A 19802-nucleotide genomic window follows, 5' to 3' on the forward strand; every position below is an offset into this window, starting at 1 on the left:
ACTGCTCTTGTCCTAACTGTCTGCAAAGAATGAAAACCAGACAGACATAGCATTTCTACTGCTGTACACCCAAGAAACTTTTTCAATCTGCATACAGCTCTCTCAGAATACATTAACAACAGCAATATTCGAAGTGTTATGGATAAAGCTTTCATTGCACTTCTCAGAAATCCTAATATCACCGTTGTAACATTTCCCAATCCTTCTCTTCATTTCCCAGCTTAATATTAGAAAAGGTACACAAATCTCATTCTGGAACAGAAAGCCTTCAGGAACAGCCAGTTCTAACTACTACACTTTTTCTTTAAAAGTATGATGGAAAAAGGGGGACATTGTCCATAGCAGCAGCTGGGGCAGAAAGATGATGGTTAGAGATTATGAAACTCCTAACAACGTAATTCTTATGCAGCACTTCCACCTGTGTTACAGAGGGGATGACTATTGGTGGGTCCTCCTATGCAACAGGCTAAAAGACTTACATAATGGGTGTTTGCTGCTAGTTAACCAAAGAGATTCAGTAACAAATTAAATTGATTGGCTTCTAGTAGATACTCAGTGGACTACTTACACTGATTTGGAAAACTCAACCCAGCTGCTAATTAAGAGCTGTTTATACCACTCTGGCACTGGCAAGCAGTCTGGCTCAACAGCAAAACCAAAGTGAACTTTCCAAGGTGGAAATGATGAGTTTACTCTGCTTCTGCTCTTGGAATATCTCTTGGAATAATATCCAGAGCTGTCACTCCAGCATTGTAAGAGATAGCATGCATCATGTAACACCACTGTGCACTCCTGAAATTACAAGTTCATATGTAATTAAGACAGTTTCTATGAATAGACATATGCATTCATAATGCAATTGTTTCCTGTGCCTTCTGCTTTTTCAGACTAAGTCCATATAGTTGAAAAATGTTGATTTCTGTATTTCTATAAATATCAACATTTTCGTTTGTCATTGGTTTACTTTCATCTCAATGAAGGAGATATTTTAACAACCAAAACCTCATAGCCACTACAAATTAGAAGTTCAGAAGTACTTAGGATTTATCAGAATAACTTATATAATAACTATTAATAACTAATAAGATTTATCAGAATAACTACCGACGTGGCAGATACTTCCATCACAGACAAACCCAAAGACCATTCCCTTTAAGCCCAGTTAACTTATCACGTAAATCATCACATCTGCCTCTGTGACCATGATCAGAACTCAAAGTAAAACCAACCAGAGCAGGATCTTCACTTACGCGTTTGGCCAACGATGCGCCTATTTATAGTGCTCCTAACAAACCATGTACCTTACCATGGCAACCCCAGCACCCATGTGCTGCCACTCTGACAAAAAGCAGTGCCTTCAAGAGAAGCACTAACCAGTATCAAATCATGCTTCTAGAACAATTTGTTTCCCAGTTTCCAAGCACATATTCCACATCCTTGATCACTAAGGTACATTTTTTATTGCTTTTCTCTGTTGCGCATGTCTTATTTTTGTTTTATTCATAAAAGCTGAGATGGAGCAGAAAACAAAAGATGATGACTTGTATTTTGCAAGCCAAGTATTCCAAATCTTAATTCATATTTGCAAATTACACATTAGAAGGTTATTTGTGCTAGGAAGCCTACTAAATGAGAGGTTATATTCTTTTAACTTTTGTGCTATAGCCTCATGTTCACTGCAGAAAAACTGAGGAAGAGTCACACTTTCCTTTGCAGATTTTATGTATCACAATGAAACTCATTGACAAAACAGTATTTTATCCTTTCATGTCCAAAGACAACAGGGAAGATCTATGGAGATTCAGAGAAAAAAACAGTTTCACAGAAAAGATGCTGTCATTTCTTGGCTTGTATGCTCATTCTTCTCACTCCAGGATTGTAATGAAAAGAGTTGAGATTCTCCTGGTCCTAAGTTTTTCCTGGTCAAAATAGAGGATTGCCTCTGATATCACATGCTAACAACTTGCAGGAAACCTCTGATGCAATATCAAGGGAATTTCTCTCAAGAGACATTTAAACCTAGACTTTATCCCTAAAGAAGTGTCCAAGCAGCCGATAAACTGTTACTACAGTTGCCAAATGGAAGAAAGAGTCAAAAGCCTTATTGAAATGCTATAAAAGCCATTGAACGAGAAGTCTTGCCAAAGGAAAGAAGATTTCCAGAAGCATTCTATACTTCTCTTGCAAAGGATTTCTGTGTAGATTGGATATTCATTGGTTTAATTTTCTGAAATAATTGTCATCTGAATCCTGTCCTGGTCAGTATCTTTCAGAATAAGCTGTTCACTTTCCCTCCTTCTGTGCCAGGTATATTGTATCCCATCAATCCTATCTGTTCCTACATGATGCCTTACAGTGCTCCCAGGTGTTGCCACTGCATTAAGAGTGGGAATCATCCCCTGATCAGCCCTCACACTGGGCTGATCCACTTATAGGCTATCAGGCTACTCTAAAACTAGGTGATTGCTGATGAAATGAGGTCTCTTATTTAGGTGTTTTCATACTCATAGAAACTATTTATCATGTAAGACAAACTAATCTGTTCCTTATGTCCCTGCTGGAGCTACAGTCAGGAAGAAAAGCCAAAATTATGTTTGGGGAAAAGTAGAGTGAGGCGAAGAATGGCTACAGAAAGCATTTCTAGTATTGAAAGAAAAATAACTATTTCAATTGACTAAGAAAACTTTAAAATAAAATATTGTTTAAAAAAAAAAAAAGACATAAAACAACAACAAAATGTGAAGGATGTTACCTGCTGTCCTTTTCAAAGACTGAAGAAGCAGATGGGATCCAAGTAATCAGAATTCTAAATATATTAGAACTGGTCACCACGGTAGCTATGGGGTAAATTTTATAAATCTGTAATAAAATAAGGACATTCCTCCACAAATGTTTGGTTTGAAAGAGTAATAATCAACATCTGTAAGAAGCCAGGGAAACCATAAACTGAGTTCACCATCACTACCGCACATGTACACAACAAAACAAAGAGAACCGCTTTCTTATCATTTTCACTGTTCTTCTCCATTACTGAGCATCACAGTGATGCAGAAAATACTTACAGAAGTGCAGAAGGACTGAGAATTCAAGGTCATCTTTGTTACTATTCCCTGCTAGAATCCCTCTTTTTCTGTTGCAAATCTATAAAATAGCCACTAGAAATTATAGGATACAAAGAAATACTATCCAAGATGTCACTGGTATCTCTAAACATTACTTTAAAACAGCAGGCAGACCAACCAAATTGCAGTGCCATAAAAATAGCTTGTTACTGATTTACTTTAAAATTAAACAGATTATTGCCTCTCCCCCACAGTATTTCTATAAATGAATTGGTTTCCTAGCTTTGCTGGAAGTTTAAAAAGAGCCATTATCTGGTATAGATTAACTTTGGAAACTTCCAGTACAGCACCATACCTCCTTGCTTAACGGAACAATTTTTGTGCAAAGAACACAAAATGAAGCCATCTTCAAGTCTTCTGAAGAAAAAAGGAAAGGAAAGGAAAGGAAAGGAAAGGAAAGGAAAGGAAAGGAAAGGAAAGGAAAGGAAAGGAAAGGAAAGGAAAGGAAAGGAAAGGAAAGGAAAGGAAAGGAAAGGAAAGGAAAGGAAAGGAAAGGAAAGGAAAAAGGAAGAAACCTTCTAGGAATAAAAGTACAAAATGGTAAGAAAGTACTTTTATAGGCATGTTTCATTTTTATATAACTATTTTTATATTTTTATACATCCAAAAATGATTAATTTCCCTGCCTCAGTTTGTTCCCTGAAGTTGAAAAAGCATTTCTGAATTAAAGGATGTGGATGGTGCATGAATTTAAGATATGTAGGTCAGATTTTCAGCAGATGCAAAATGCTGTAATTCTACTAAACATTATATACTAGTAGCTTTTAAAACATGAATATAAGCAAAATTCTTACTCAAAATACATATACACATAAAATATTTCATACAATGCCATTAAGTTTAGTAAATTCTCCCAATTTAGATCATTTGTAGATGCACGCGCATTCTGAAAACGTAATTCCTTACACACACACCAGTATTTAATCAATATAATTTAAATATACATCAGATAAATATCTGTTCAAAATGAGCACACTGAAATTACCAATTCTCTTAACTCTTCAAAAATATTTGAAAAGTCATCAGTAAGGAGCAGTTGTGGGATAGGATGGAAGCAGAGTTAAATTCAAGTATATTGAAGTGCACTTTTCTTATTAAGAGTACAACTTAAGTTGAAAACAGTAAAAGTTAGAATCAATAATAGTCAAAAATTACTTAAAATATTGTAGCATTGACCCAAATTAAGAATGAAGATTCCATTTAAAGTAACAATCATACATAAAAGTACAGAATTCCAAGCTGAGAACTAAGTAGATAATATGAACAAAAAAGCAATATGATGACAGAACAGTTTTGGTTTTTTTTTAATTACCTCTAAAAATTTGCTAGTTCCTTGTGGACTGCACATTTAAGATTTTAAACTATGTCTATACAAATATAACTATTGATATGAGAAACAGACTACTTAGAAAGCAAATGGTTTAAATTATCTATTTAAATAATATAAATATCTGGGACGAATTTAACAGATTTCATCAAGATCAGGATTTGGCCCAGTACATTTTAATAAACTATAAGCCTCCAGTATAGTTCACAGCAACTGTTGTCTAGAGAATTTATATCAAATACACCAATGTAATAAACTTTCTTTTAAAAAGTATAAAAATACTACCTATAATTTCTGAATCACCACAGCCCAGAAGTGTTTTACAAGATTAGAATAAATTATTCTCTCACTAGTTATGGTCTCTTATTTTGCCAGCACTGGTGTGTGCATGTGAAAGAGGCTTTGGCTTCAGTTGCACATTCCTTAATCCTATAAAAATCGCTATAATATAGGAAGGTCATTCATTTTTTAAAGATCACAGATCATTTGTTATATAGCCTTCCCAGCCTCAACTTTGTGTTCAATTATGACAAACTACAAGTAAATAATTAATTGTACATTAAGAATTGCATATTCATGCACATTGCTTGCATTACCATACTGTGAAGCCCATTTTACAATGTGATGTATCTGTGTCTCTTATGTATCTTCATGAGCAACATTTGAGTTCTTTCCTCTTTTATACTGAGTTTTAAAGTATAATGTGTGATAAAGAACCATTCTGCACAGCTACCAAGCTATGGAGAAACTTGCAACTTGGAAGTTCTGTCAATCTCTAGGAAGAGTAGTCAGCAGAAGATTCAGAAATTCAAATTTTAAAAATTTGTCTTGAAATAGCACTAACAGCTAGCAATTGCTGTTCTGGGGATATTACTCTTGAGCAAAGTCGTTAAGCTTTACATGGAAACAAAATCCAAATCGTTACTAAAATTGTCTGTATGTTAGCAATTTTCAAGAAAGGGGTTTTACAGAGTGCCATATAGCAAATTAGTACATGAAGGGCCAAGCCACTAAATATTCTCCTCTTGCAGAACTCTGTCAGCCTGCAACACTCTCAAACTAAGTGTTCAAACACACATAGCAGCATTCACTTTTCACAAGTAGAAAACCCCCACAGAAATACTGAAAAATACCAACACACCTAATTTATCCTTATATTTTGACAATTTGAAGTCTTGGCCACTACACACAGTCTTCATAATCCTAACAGACTATCCAACAAATACCACTGGGGAAAGAATGATCAGGACTTTGTCTTCTTTGTTTTACTGAGCTTGTGTTTGCACTGTAGCGGGAAAAGGGATAGGGATTTAGCTGGGTTAGATAACACATTTGAAAATTAGACTTCTATTGATAGCACTAGAAAAAAAAAGAATCTCACTTTCATACAAGATGGTTTGTGTAACTCATTTTCCTAAGAGACACGATTAGAGTTCATAGTTGTTCAGAATTAGCTAACCTAGAAAAGGATTACCGTTAAAACTTGATTTAGTGAATTGAAAGCACAAGAGTGATTCTTTGTAGCGAGAGCTGCCATTACATCAATAGCAAACCTGCCTCATTATTCTGGAGTTTAAAAGGAATTCACAAATGGCCAGCTAACAAGGTCCACTGGCACAGAGACTTCATACTCCAGGCTTTCTGTTCATTAAGAAGTGTATATCAGAGGACAAATGAGAAAATCTGGAAAGTCCAGAGCAGGATAAAGCCTTTTTGATTACAGAGTTTGATTTATCTTTTGGTCAATACATAGCCGTTGGATCACGTATTTGATAACGGACACAATACATCTTAGTTCTGGCTAATAAAGAAATTGGCAGCTGTGTATTTACGTATGGACAAAGCAGCAAGATACCTATGATACTAAGGAGCTCATACATCTACAGTACTTGTAGATAAATAACTTTTTTCCATGGCAAGGGACCTTTTCTTACAGTTATAAAAGGCATGCAATAATGCTTGGAATCAATGAAGACCTCATGAAAGCAAGATGCAAAACAACAGACCTATTATTCAGTTGCACTGTGCAAAAGACTATCAGATTCAAGATTTCTAGGTCCTACTGCCAACATCTGTGATCCCTTGTAGTACTTTATATAGGTTTCTCTTTCCCCACCCACAGAAGTACAAAACTGTCCTTACAGGGAGGAGATTCAAAGGTTAACAACTACACAGACAGGAATTATCATGGGGTAATCAAGAACTTGCTAGTTATTCTCTCAGTTGATTCACAGTACTCATCCATGCATGCACTAAGCAGGTGGGAACACTCTAGGTAATACCGCTCACCATATTTATCCTTCGTTCAGGGCACTGGAATAGGACCTGGAAGAGCCACTGTGAGAAATAACTCCTGCATAATGTGACAGTATTGAGCATGGGACTTTGTAGTGGAACCAGTGGATCTCCATGCAAAATTTTGGCCATAACTTCAAGACATAGAAGGTCTGAGGTTCTTGAATGAAGACTGAGGAAAAATGTCAAATACTGCTGTTATTTGCAACTGTTGGTACTTTTCAAACAAAATCAATGCACTGCAGGAAAAAATGAAGGGAATAAGGTTTATCTCATACAAAAAAAAAAAAAAAAAAAAAAAACCAAGGAAAAAGATGCATCTAACATGCATTTTGAAGGTAGAAATGTCAAGATATTAGAAGTTACGGAATGCCACAGGCATGACTTGCAAGACCTACCGACCTACACATCAGCATTTCCAAAGCTTGCTTCTGCCCTAAGAGGCTTCTGAGGAAGAACTTCCTTTATCCAGCTTTGAGTTAGATTTCAGGTGTTCTATCTAGCTTACTTTGAAGTTTTGTATTTGCTTCAACAAGGGAGATCTAAGGTAAGGCCTAGTTATGATTCTGATCCATTGATGTGAATTAGCTCCAGCCCTTCCCTTTACAGATACTGTTAACCTCTGAGCCACAAGCAAAGGCACTAGGCTTAACTTAGGAGACTTTTAGAGTACTTCTACTTTATTCTTCAAATGAAAAGTTCTTTAGGCAGTGAATATATGGGCATTAATGTATGTCAGCAGGTAAGCACGTCAGATAAGTACATTGCCCTTCCGCGCAGAAAGGAATTGAGGAACAAGAAATAGTGCAGCATCTCTGAAAGCAACACTTAAGAGTTTTTAGAGGGCAGAATTCTCCTCTGAAGGTCTAACTTTCCTATGCTCTTCTCTCATACCTATATCGCTACCAGTAAGGTGTGTGGGGTCAGGATGTAGGATGTAAGACAATAGTGAAAGCTCTAGCTGCATTTGAATGTAATTGTCTTCAAAAAAGCAATGCTAAGGACTTCCTACAAAACCTTTAACTATCAGACCATACTTTGTGAGCAAATGAGAACAGCCTGGAAGGTGAACTTGGCAGTGTTGAAGTGGTATTATTGCAGACAGATGACAGGTTTTGGCCTGTGCAAAGAAGCCTAAATGTCTATTCTGACATGACTAAACTAGCACCTACTTGGCACCTAATATGAGGCTTAAATCTGCTCAGCTGCACTTTTGGACTTGAGACTACACCTGAGTTTACCAAAGAGAAAACAGCCAATCCCGGTGAGTGCAAATGGCTCTTAAATCCCATTTGGGTAGATAAGATTGGGCCCTAACAATTTAAAATGAGTGGGGTTAACCTTTTAATCTGAACTGTTTCTAATTGCAGGTTTGTGTGTTTGTTTTGAATGTAAAGGTTGCTGTAATCGGTAAGCATGCAGACCAAAAGAAGTTGGGACCCCCAGATCCTAGAAATGTTTTAAAAGCTTAAAGTGAAACTGAAAAGAATTCGTGAATGAATTACTACATCTCTTTGAGTAACCAATTCCAATCGCTATTAATAATATAGCTTTCCCTTCAAAGAATTACTTTCACCTTATAAAGTCAAATCTTGTAACCCCCTTAATCTTTAATAGAGCCTGCAACAATTACTAGAAAGCACTAGGAGGATCTACAAATTAGAAGCCCTGTGTGATTATCTTTTTTTCCAATAGACTCTTTTGACCATCATAAATAATAGTAAAATTACCATAAAAATTAATAGTACTACACTTAAAGAAAATCATTATGTAAAGGTTTATGAATTTTGCAGCCATTAATAGACATAAGTTAATGAGCCATAGGCTTTCCAGAATATGATATCAGATATTTTTCCACCAATGAAACTTTCAGAGTTCCAAATCCTTCAGAGGTCACTGACTTCAGAAATAGAATAGAAAGTTACTGCATAATACTAACACAAGTGAAAATGAAACAGAAAAGTATCAGCACATATCATGCATTGCAATTTGAACAATTGTATAAAATACAGAAATCTACCTTGTCAACAACATGGAATGAATAAATATAGAATTAGAATATTCAAGATGAACAAGATGTATTTTGAACACTGTATGCATATTTTTAAATTAACATGTATGCAGATTCACAGCTTTAAGCTAGAAGGGAATGTTAGAATCATATTTTCACATGGGACAGCAGAGCTAAAGTATAAAATTCAAAAATGAGGGCTATGGACAGCAAATGGTAGAGAAATCTATTATGCCCCTTGGAAGTACATCCCGGAAATGTTATTTTTTAAAGAAAGTGCTCTTTGACAACAGAATGGCAGTTAATAAAGCTGATATTCCATTCCATTACTCCCCAGATCTTATTTTTATTATATGCAAGATAAATCTAATGGTTTTAGAGAATGCCAGAAACAACCAAATCCCAATTCAAATATGTACCCAACATTCTCAGGTATGTGGCGTATTAGACACTTACTCAAATACAGAAGATACATATTTTGAAAGAAATAGTTATAAGAAAATTGGACTAATGTTTTACTAATCTTAGAAGAGATTTAAAAATTGACATAATCTTCATGATCAATACATTAAGGCCTGAAATTACAGTATAAACCAATTTTTACCGCATTCCAGTTGATGAATATGATAATATGGACAGGAAAAAAAAACAACACAACTTACCTTGTAATGTCTTGAAACTCTTTATGAGGTGTTGCTCCTGTTTAGCTTGTATTCTTTGGATGCCATGCAAGATCTAAGGAGTAAAATAAGTATATTATTAATACTCATAATGATAATTACATACATTTTGATAAGAGCTTGCTGTTATTAACCCAGAAGATAGTTCAAGACTCTTCCCTCTTCTAATGTTTGCTGTGTTCACTTTAATGTGACATACTTGGCCACTGTCAAAACAATATAAGAACAAGTTTCAGATTCTTTAGGCTGGGTTTCTACAGGAGTTCATTCAGCCATGTTGCCTTGTTCATCACAATAAGCCAAATATGTAACAGCATTAAAAGGCAAAAACATTTGTGATAAAAAATACATTAAAAAATCATATAAAAATAAGCATGTGACTGAATCAGTCACAGCCATATATTACACTATAGACTACAAAGTCACTTAAGAACAGTATATGCTTAAACAAAAAATACTTTATGCGACCTACTTCCCTTGTTGCATTTGGAGTTCCACTTACAAAATGCAGACACCACACCTTAAACACACTTATACATTCAAACTTTATATGTACAATTTTAATGATGAAAAAGCTTAAAAGATAAAAATTGCTTCACTTTAAATGGGGGAAAAATGGCGTCAGATATATCCCAAGAGTCAAGTTAAAGATTCAGAAGTCAGGGCTAGGAGGGAAAAGGAAGATAAATAATTTAGCACTAAGAATAACTAAAGCCTGTCAGTCTGCCAGCTTTAAGAGGAATAAAAGGGTTTACAAGGATCCTAGGAGTTTTTTACAGAACCTCTGGGGTTTTGAAAAAATAAAGCCGGAACAAGAAAAGAGTTCAGAAGTATTGCACATAAGTAGATTTTAAAGGCGCTGATTAGACTGGAAGAATACGGTATATAACGATTCCTTTAGAACCTGAGAATTAGACTGTTCTCTGGTGTTAGGTTTGCCCTCCCATACTATCACATACTGCATCATCAGTAGGGCTGCCTTTTTTCACAATGCATCTTCTTGTCAGAAGTCAGGAAGGATGTGCTTATGGGAGGCTAAAATCTGTTAAATGTACCGATATCATTTCATATAGCATGGATAAGCCTGTGTTTGGCAACAAATGTACAGGCACTGCACAACATATAAGCAGTTAATTCTTCTCAGATGAACCACATGGTCATATTGTGGTTTCAATACAATTTCAATACAATCAGTTCTGATGCCTTTGGGTTGAATATTTTTTGCATCTTGCGGTGTCAATTTTCATGGCTTAATACACAATAACTAAGCAAATATAACCCTTAACATGCCTTGACTGTCAGTTCATTTTTGGGGAGGGGGAGTAGTGCAAGTGGAAGAAGAGGGAAGCTTAGCGTGACTTTATTCTATTTTAAATGTATTTTTTGCTCTTATTGCTTTTTGCAATAGAAATTTTTAGTGAGGTCCTTTGAACTGCATAAAAACAGGAGTTAAACTGCAAAACCTACATGAAAAATGTTAATTCCATATCATCACTTTTTACTTCAAAGTGAGATGCAACCTTGTACTTCATCGCTCAGACAATGTTAACTGTAGGAGAATCACAGAAAGGAACCAAGTTCATTTAAGTCATAAAGCAATTTTGAATTGCATTGATTACAGTGATCAGTCTATCACTTTAATGTCATCTCAGCTGGCATTTATTAAAAAGACATACATGTGACAACCCATTGATCCTTAACACTGCAGCTGAGATAAAAAGTCTATTTGCAAAGGAAAATTACTTCTTTAATTAGAAATGGAGTATCATTTTATTTTTTCTTTGTTAGAACTTCAGCAGCCATGGATCAAATATATCATGGGAGGGGTGGTAGAATCTGCCATCAAGTTTGATTTAAAAGTCTTCACAGCTAATCATTCAAAACTGCACAAATGAGCTGGCAAAGAAAACAGGTAGATTCCACCCGTAGGAAGTATTCCAGCTCACCATGCCTCAGGAAAGCCTCAAAGGGGAGCTTTACTTCTTGGTGGACTCTGCTGTAAGGCTGCAGTTCAGGCAACAAGGTGACTACTGCTTCAAGGCCCCCTCTACACATGGAGTAAAGTGGCAAAATAATTGTTCCACAGGCAATCTGCAAGATTTTGAATGAATTAACTGTGGTTAGGCTTATACCTCTCGTAATGACAAACTATTTGATAAAAATATTTGCTGACAAATAATCTGGCAAGTATTTGCCAAAGAATATCCTGAAGAAATGACTAAATCTTGCCAACCATTTAATGTATACAGAAAAATAAATCTCAATCTACTAGCAGATAGTCCACAAAGAGATAAAACAAATACGTGTGATACACTGAGCACCGTGCTGTTCTATCCATGGCAGGAACCAGTGGAGGTTCAGACTTGACATTAGGAAAAATGTCTTTCTTTGAGGCTGGTCAAACACCGGCACACACTTCCTAGTGAGGTGGCTGATGCCCCATGCCCATCAGTATTCAAGAGACATTTGGGTAACACTCTCAAGAACGTGCTTTAACTTTTGGTTAGCCCTGAAATAGTCAGACAGCTGGACTAGATGATCTTTGAAGGTCCCTGCCAACTGAACTATTCTATTCTACAAAATTTAAATGATATATAGGAGTTTAGGACTACACAACATCTCAACAACAGAAACCAAGAGTCTCAGTATCCAGAACTGTTGCTCTAAAAATTGGATGCAGTTGCTGTACAGAAAGAATGACATATATGAAAAATTAATGGATGGAATTCATATCTGCTCCAATTCCAGTGCATAGCGTAGGATGATTCTAATATCATCTAATAATATCAGGATCAAAGATGAGTGGAATAAAACTTCCACTTTTAGATGCTCTTTATCTGCAGGTGTGAATGTATAATGAATTCTCACCACTGGCTCCCTGTTATAAATCCGATTATGTGGTACGTTACGACAGCATTTTCTACTATTTTCTTTTGGCACAACCTTATTGGAATAAATGACAAAACAGCAGGATGCCAAAACATTCTTCTAAATGGTCTACTTGACAAGACAGCTTCTAAGTGTGACCCAGATATACCTTATCAGTACTCTTGGAACATAAAACATGAAGGAATGAACACACAAACCATTTACTTAGGTGTGCATTTCTTTGTTTCTTTCATACTACTTGACAACCATGCCAAACTATTTATTCCAAGACAAAAAGCACTTGAAACCCAGGCTAAAACAAAACACACATTATTGGGTAGGATAGACTTATAGCATGCCAATTTTTGACTGGTTCTCTCTTAAACAAGAGTAATGAATCATTTGATGTCATCTCAATTATCATGTTAGCTCTAAACAGCTGAATTGCTCCACCTATCAATTTCTTCTGTGGAACTCTCTAAACTAGATGACAGCTTTTTTCAGTGGACAAACCTATCCTCTGACAGATTACAAGGGTCGGGATTTGAGAAGATTCAAGATACAGAAGAAGGCTAGGCTGTTCTGTACATTAACTGAATATTAGGTCATTTTACATCAAGGCAGGTTGGATGGGGCCCTGGGCAACCTGATCTACTGGGTGGCATCCCTGTCCAGGGCAGGGGGTTGGAACCGGGTGATCTTTACGGTTCCTTCCAACCCGAGCCATTCTACGATTGTAATGGTACAGAGGGAATTTTATTGCAATCTGTATTGATGTTTCAGTGTTTACTTTAATTGGGAAGAAGTGTTCCTGTAGAAAAGCCACATCAAGAATGGGGAGGGGATCATTATATGTCTTCAAAAACAGTTCTAAATGAAGGTAGGTTCCAGTTGCAACACGTATTTCCAAAGGCATCTAGTTTTTCTCTCTAGCACAACTTGCCTTGCTGCAAGCACCAAGAAACAGATGAACACTGAGGATAAGTAGAATGCATAACAGAAGGCTCCTGAGGTGTACATACAAGTGAAGGAAAAGTCAGCATAAAGGGAGTTAACTGGCTTGTTCCCTCCTCCCTTCTCAGCCTAGGAACCCTTCCATATGCTGTGTTCTATTTATTATTTCTGCATTGCCTCAGTAGGGAAATATTCACACTGAGCCAAAGGGATTAAAAACTGAAGCTCGAGAGAAGTCAGATCACATCCGTCATATCCAGCTGTTTTCAATTCCAACACCTCACACCTGCTTTTATTTATTATTCCTTGGCTAGACAAGACAGAGCTCATTTTTCAACCTTTAAAAGCTTTCCTAAGAAACAAAAGACACAAATCAATCTATCCCTTTCCCTTTTGCATATCTGCAATAGCCCACCAAGATGACAGCAAAACAAACCACTGGTGTGGAGCTCATCTGACCTAATGGGATGCCACTGAGGCTGGACAGCTCCTTCTTGCCTCCCAGCACAGGAGGACACAGCAACATGGAGCAGAAACTACCAACCACACCAACTTGCTTTTAGCAGACTCTTAACCCCACTTACTCCCACTGACTTCAATTACTTTGGTTTTAATTTACACTGGAAATGGACTGCGAGGGATCATGCACTACTTCATGCAGCAAGGACCTCCACTTTTACTTGTGTCAAGCCCTATTCCACAAAGCCTCTGCTGGCAGCACGTATGGATTGCTTTCCTATTCTGTTAGGAGGTCACACTGCCTCAGCACTTGATTGCCCTTTTTTACCAAGTAATATTTTCAGAGAGGGACTCATAAGTCACTCTTTTTGCAATCTTCTCTAGTGTCACTGGCTAGTCTTACATCAGGATCTTTTTAATTAACTGCTCAATAGTAATTATTCAGCCACACTTAAAGTGTGAACTAGATGTACCAGGCCTCCGTGTACTTCCTGCACACTCTCCCTCTCCCACTTGTAGTTGTTCTTCTCCTGTACCTATACCCAGGTACATAAGATCACAGAAGATTTTGCCCAGGCTCCCTCCTTGGAGATGCTCAGAAGCCACCCAGGCAACTGGCTCAGCAGATAGGCAAGGTGATGTCCAAGGGCCCCTTCCAACCTCAACTGTTCTGTGATTTCAAATTCTTGGATGAAAGCTAGCACTGAAACACATTTTGTTATTATAAATGATAACACTTCATTGGAGATGCTGAATACATTTAGTTTTAAAAGGCATCTCTGCCTCAATAATCCTTAAAAAAATAAAGGATGCTTCATAGCAAGAACAACTATCAGCCTGAATTCAAAAGTGAACTGATTCATTAAAATCTGGATGGCATGCAATAAAACACCTATAGAAGCCATATTACTGATGTGCTGTAAATGCTATTCAGTTTCTGCAAGAATAATGTACACTTACTAGACAGACATCAAGGCAATTGCCCATGATACAATGTTAAAAAAAAATAGATTGTATGGTTTGCAGTAGCATCAAGTCTCTATTCAAGTGTAAAAAAATTAATTGACTCCATCTGTATTGGCCTAATGACTGATTAAATGACTAATCACGGAAGTCTTAATTAAAATCATTTTTCTGTACAGCAGAAGATGGAGGGAGGAAGGCATTCATTAATGTGTTATAATGTATGTCAGATTCCATTTGTGCCATTTACTAACAGCCATCAAATGAGTAATTATGCACAAGGTCATTCTGTAAACTTTCTGCATACATCAGGCTGATTGGATTAGGGCTTGGTGCTTGGCTAGGTTCTGCATGTGGCTGCATTTTTCCATCACAAAATAGGTAATTAATATTGCTCAGAATAAGTAATGAAAGAAGTTGACATTTCCTCTTCCATCTTCCCACCAGCCAATCCAGCGTAAGATTAATACACAACTTTCATGTACTGTTGGGTAAAGTCCCACACCTCATGCACTAAATCAAGCCCATCCTCCTCAGCGGACTGTTTAATATCCTTCATGAATTGTCAGGGAACTCCATCACACGATGAAATTCTTTAATATGCAAGGAATTTTTCCTGCATGAATCAAATGACCAGGCAATTAGAAGAAAAGAATCCTCTAAGTAAATGAAGATATTACCATAAAATTAAAAGATTTAAAATTTTATTTGCCACCCACTTGACGACCCTGATGCTTGGTAACCCTTGCTATCAAAAAAAATACCAAGCTTGTTCTACCTCAATAGCTGAGACCAATCTATTTTAAAAAAACATATTTAAAAAAACGAAATAGAAGTATATCTCAAGCATTAGCTAGAACAACTTTCCACTTGCGTGCAACTCATATGTAGGATCTATGCTTTTTAATGAAATGGCATATCATATGTGTCCATGGTATAAGTTGTAACAGGAATACTTGGCTGACTGCTACCCTGAATTTTCTAGGAAGTCTTCTATAAAGCCGCAGTAAGTCTGCCATATCAGTAGTTAAATAAAATTTTGTATATCCCAAATGACAATAGACTATCTTGTATATAAAACACATTTTTATAAAACTAAGACAAAATATATCCTAATGGAAAAAAAAAAAAAAGAAGTTGGCAGAGCCATGTCACTATCAACAAATGTCTAATTCTGTAAACTTTACTTTCCTTCAAAATCCTGAAATCAAGCGTACCACTGACATAGCTACAGCTGCAGAATTAGGCCCCAAATAAGTACCAGTTCCTCTAAAATAGTTGCATCAACTTTTAGTACTGAAAAAGTTTCTTACTCTTCTGTGGCCTCTTTTTTTCCCCCTAAAGCACTATTCTGACCAACAACCCTGACAAAATGGATGTTTGCAGTAACACTGAAAATGGATGTTACTCTCCCATGAACATATAACATGGTGCTTTAAAGCATACCCGATTGATTAAAAATAGAATATGGATGGAGAAGCCAGAGAGACAAAAAAGACGAATTTTAAGTCATGACTACAAAACTTCCAGTTACCCTTTTGGCATGACTAAATACTATCCTGTCTAAATTGTTCAAAGTCATTCAAATAAAAGAAACACATATGAAAAGCATCAGTCTTTTGAGAAATTTAGCTATATCTGCCAGCTACATACAAATTGCAAGCAAATACGAATTTAATTTAGTTTGAATTAATTAAAACTAGTCAAACTTGACCCCACTTACCACAAAACTGTAGAAAACAAAAATACATGACAACAAATTTCTGCATGCTGAAACTGCCAGTGTCACATATGAAAGAAGTTAATTTTACTAATAAATAAAGGGAATGGAACTATGTAACAGACTTAGAACTAAATTCAGAGTTTTAAGGTGGCTCTCAAGGCTTAAAACCAGCACTTGGACTCAAAAGTGTGCCATGCTCCATGCTTCAAGAGAATCAATGAATCTTAGGTTCATCTTCATTTGAAGATGGACACATCTAAAACAACAAAACGAACCACCACCAAACTGGAGAGCTTCAAACACAAAAACATACGTATGGCAGATTAAATCTGTCAAAACCTGAAGATATTTTTATGGAGTAATTCAACACAATCTGCACTACTCTGCTAATGCAAATGAAAACTTTTGCACAACTACCTAAATTACAGGGTGGTGTGCCATTCTTAATCTTCACAGAAATGTAGGAGTTCCTGTTTCAATCATTTCTATTGTTTGAAATATACTAGATGATAACGGAGGGGCTGCCACTGTATGCAGAGACTGACTTCTATATGAAGCTAATTAATGACAATTTACGACTTACTGTAGGCTTGAAGGAATTACTAGATAATGGTGAAGATCAAAGTGCAAGACAGCTGCAAGTACATTAAAAGACCTGTCTGAAATTTCAGCATTGTCTTTTTTCTGCATGCGTTGATTATGTAGCTTATTCATTATCTTTGGTTGTATAAATATTTAAAACAAAGCCAAGCATTTCAAATACCTTAAGTGGACCCCCTTATCAGCACACACATACACGTAGCAGTACAGTATAAAATGACAACTACACTTGGCTGAAGGACAGCCTTCTCTCTCTCAGCTTTTCACAGAGAAGTTTTATTTCTTCAAGTATTTAAGAAAAATAAGTATCTTATGGCCAAAGACAGGCAATGGGTATTACAGGGAATGGAAATTTCTACCTCCAAAGGCCACTTAACGGGGTGAAAAAAAAATAGTTTCATATTAATAAGTCGGAATGCAGCTCCAAAAAAAGATAAAAGGAAAAAACAAAACAAAACAAAACAAACAAACAAACAAAAAAAAAAAAAAAAAAAAAAAAAAAAAAAACCAGCAGTCTGTGCTGAATTCCCTGGCCACATTGCAAAAAAGGAGGGAGACAGTCGCTGCTTACCATGAGTGTTTTTGAAAGTGCTGTAAACAGGTATCTATGTTTTCTGTTATTAGCCAGTGCACTTTGTCATGTCCATTCTGACATCAACTCAACTCTCATATCGGTTCAAGTTTAAAAAAACAAAACACCTTGTCTGCTGCAGAGATGCTATTGCAAATCACATTGGGACCAACCCTGATTAGATGCTGAAATCACTACATCTGTTCATGTGACTAACAGCAATTCCATTATCATTATTTTATCCTTTGCTATTAGATGAACTAGTGAAAATGCTGGAGAATTGCTCATCATGGCAGATTTCATCATCACTATTTCAAAAAGCCTGCAACCTTTTATATAGTAAATAAATGGAAGCAAACACTGCAAAAGTTATCAATAAGCAGGCTACAGTAAATGTCTCTTCCACCAAAACCCAAATAACAGGAAAGGTAAATAATACCTCCCTCTTGCTGTTTACAACTGTCATCCATTTCAGAGGATATCTCCACACTCATTTTGTTGGTTAAGAAATGCAAATTAGATATCCCCTATTCTTCTGGGTTTTTTTGTACACTGAGCATAATTTCTGCACGAATGTCCAACTGTTTCCATCTTCTTTGTGTCACAGAAACCTCATTTACCAGTCATTCTTCTCCATATGAAAAGATCTATAATGAGGAGTCTTTCTGTCATTGCCCTACTCCTCTGAGTCAGGAATTTTTATTTCCCCCCTAATACTTGCTGCTGTAGCTGCAATTTCATTTATTGTTGTCTCATACCACAGCCTTAATGCAAGAACATCTGTGGCTGGATCATGGAAAAGATTCAGTATTGCTTTCAGAGTTGCGTATCGATTCAGTGGTTATGAGAAACCAGACTTTTGATGTATGTTTTCAAATTATTCTTGTAAGAAGGATGGTTTATTCACTGCACTTGAAATGACAGTTTATTTTTAGGTATTCAAATATTTTTCCAGTTAGCCGCCTAACAGAAGTATCCTTATGAGAACACTGAACATAAAAAGTAAGACTGGGTCTATCTGCACATGCTTTCTTCCTAGAAAATAATTGAAAAGGCATACAATCACCCAAAAACTAAAAATATATTTTAATTCACATCTAAGCAGCATCATGAAATAAATTGCTTTTTGTTTTGAAGAAATGACACAGTTCAGAAAAAATATTTCTACTGCTTTCTTCCTTTTAGCACATGTATGAAGCAATTTACATATGCACATGCATTTATGTTTAGCTTCAGTGCAACTCCAGAAATCAAGCGTATCAGGATAGGTCATCTTAACCTCAGAAAGCAGATGTCATGTTTGCTTTGTTAAAAGCTCTAGAATTTGTAAATCAGTATCCTGACATTCATAAGTTCTCCTGGTCTTTCAGGCTTTTCAACACCGCCTTCACGTTTCAGGACCTCCTGCTATGACTTTAGTTGCCTGTCTTTCCAGTTAGATATCTTGAAGCAGTGTAATCACAGCAACAGAAAGAAAAGCAGACTGCAAAACCAAGCTGAAAAACTAAGTAGAAAAAAAAAAAAAAAAAAAAAAAAAAAAAGCTCTAATAAAAGTTCTCAAAAAAAACAGAAAAAAAATCCAACACCAAATGGTCTCCACACTGAACAACAGAGACATTGCTCTTGCAAGCACCCCCAGGCTGAGGTTATAAAGAAGTAAAAGATGAATTGGCATAAAATGTGAAAGGCAGCATTGCATTACAGTGGTCAACTAAGAAGAAGGGGTCATTTCTCCTAACAAATAACACCAATTAGAAGTGGTGTATTGCAAAGAGAGAAAAAACTGCTTTCAGCAGACAGCATTCTCCAGCTGAGCAGGGGTAATACTGATTCGCACATACCTGCTGTCTCCCGTTTTCTCCTTTGAGACTCATCTTCTCAGCTTTCTCAGCAGATATCCTGCCACTTGGCTTTTTGCCTTCTTTCTACAGAAAAAAATACGTATTTCTATAGTGCTTAAGGAAAGTGCCAAAAATGGTGTAATTTATGATGTGCTAGTGTTTTCCTCTGCATTCATAAGTTAACTACAAATGCAAAATCATCAGCACTTGAATGTTGGGATTTTGATTTACATATATTAACGTTCTCTCATGATTTCCTATTATTTATTTCTGTAAACAAAACTGGATTCCGGTCACCAAACTATTAGTATTCCCTAGGGTAAACCCTGCCAAATAGTGAAAAATATGAAAGCTAGAACAGATAAAAGCACTTGAAAACAGAAGTTGT

The sequence above is a fragment of the Aythya marila genome (genome assembly GCF_965140915.1).
Source record: "Aythya marila genome assembly, chromosome: 21".
NCBI lineage: Eukaryota > Metazoa > Chordata > Aves > Anseriformes > Anatidae > Aythya > Aythya marila.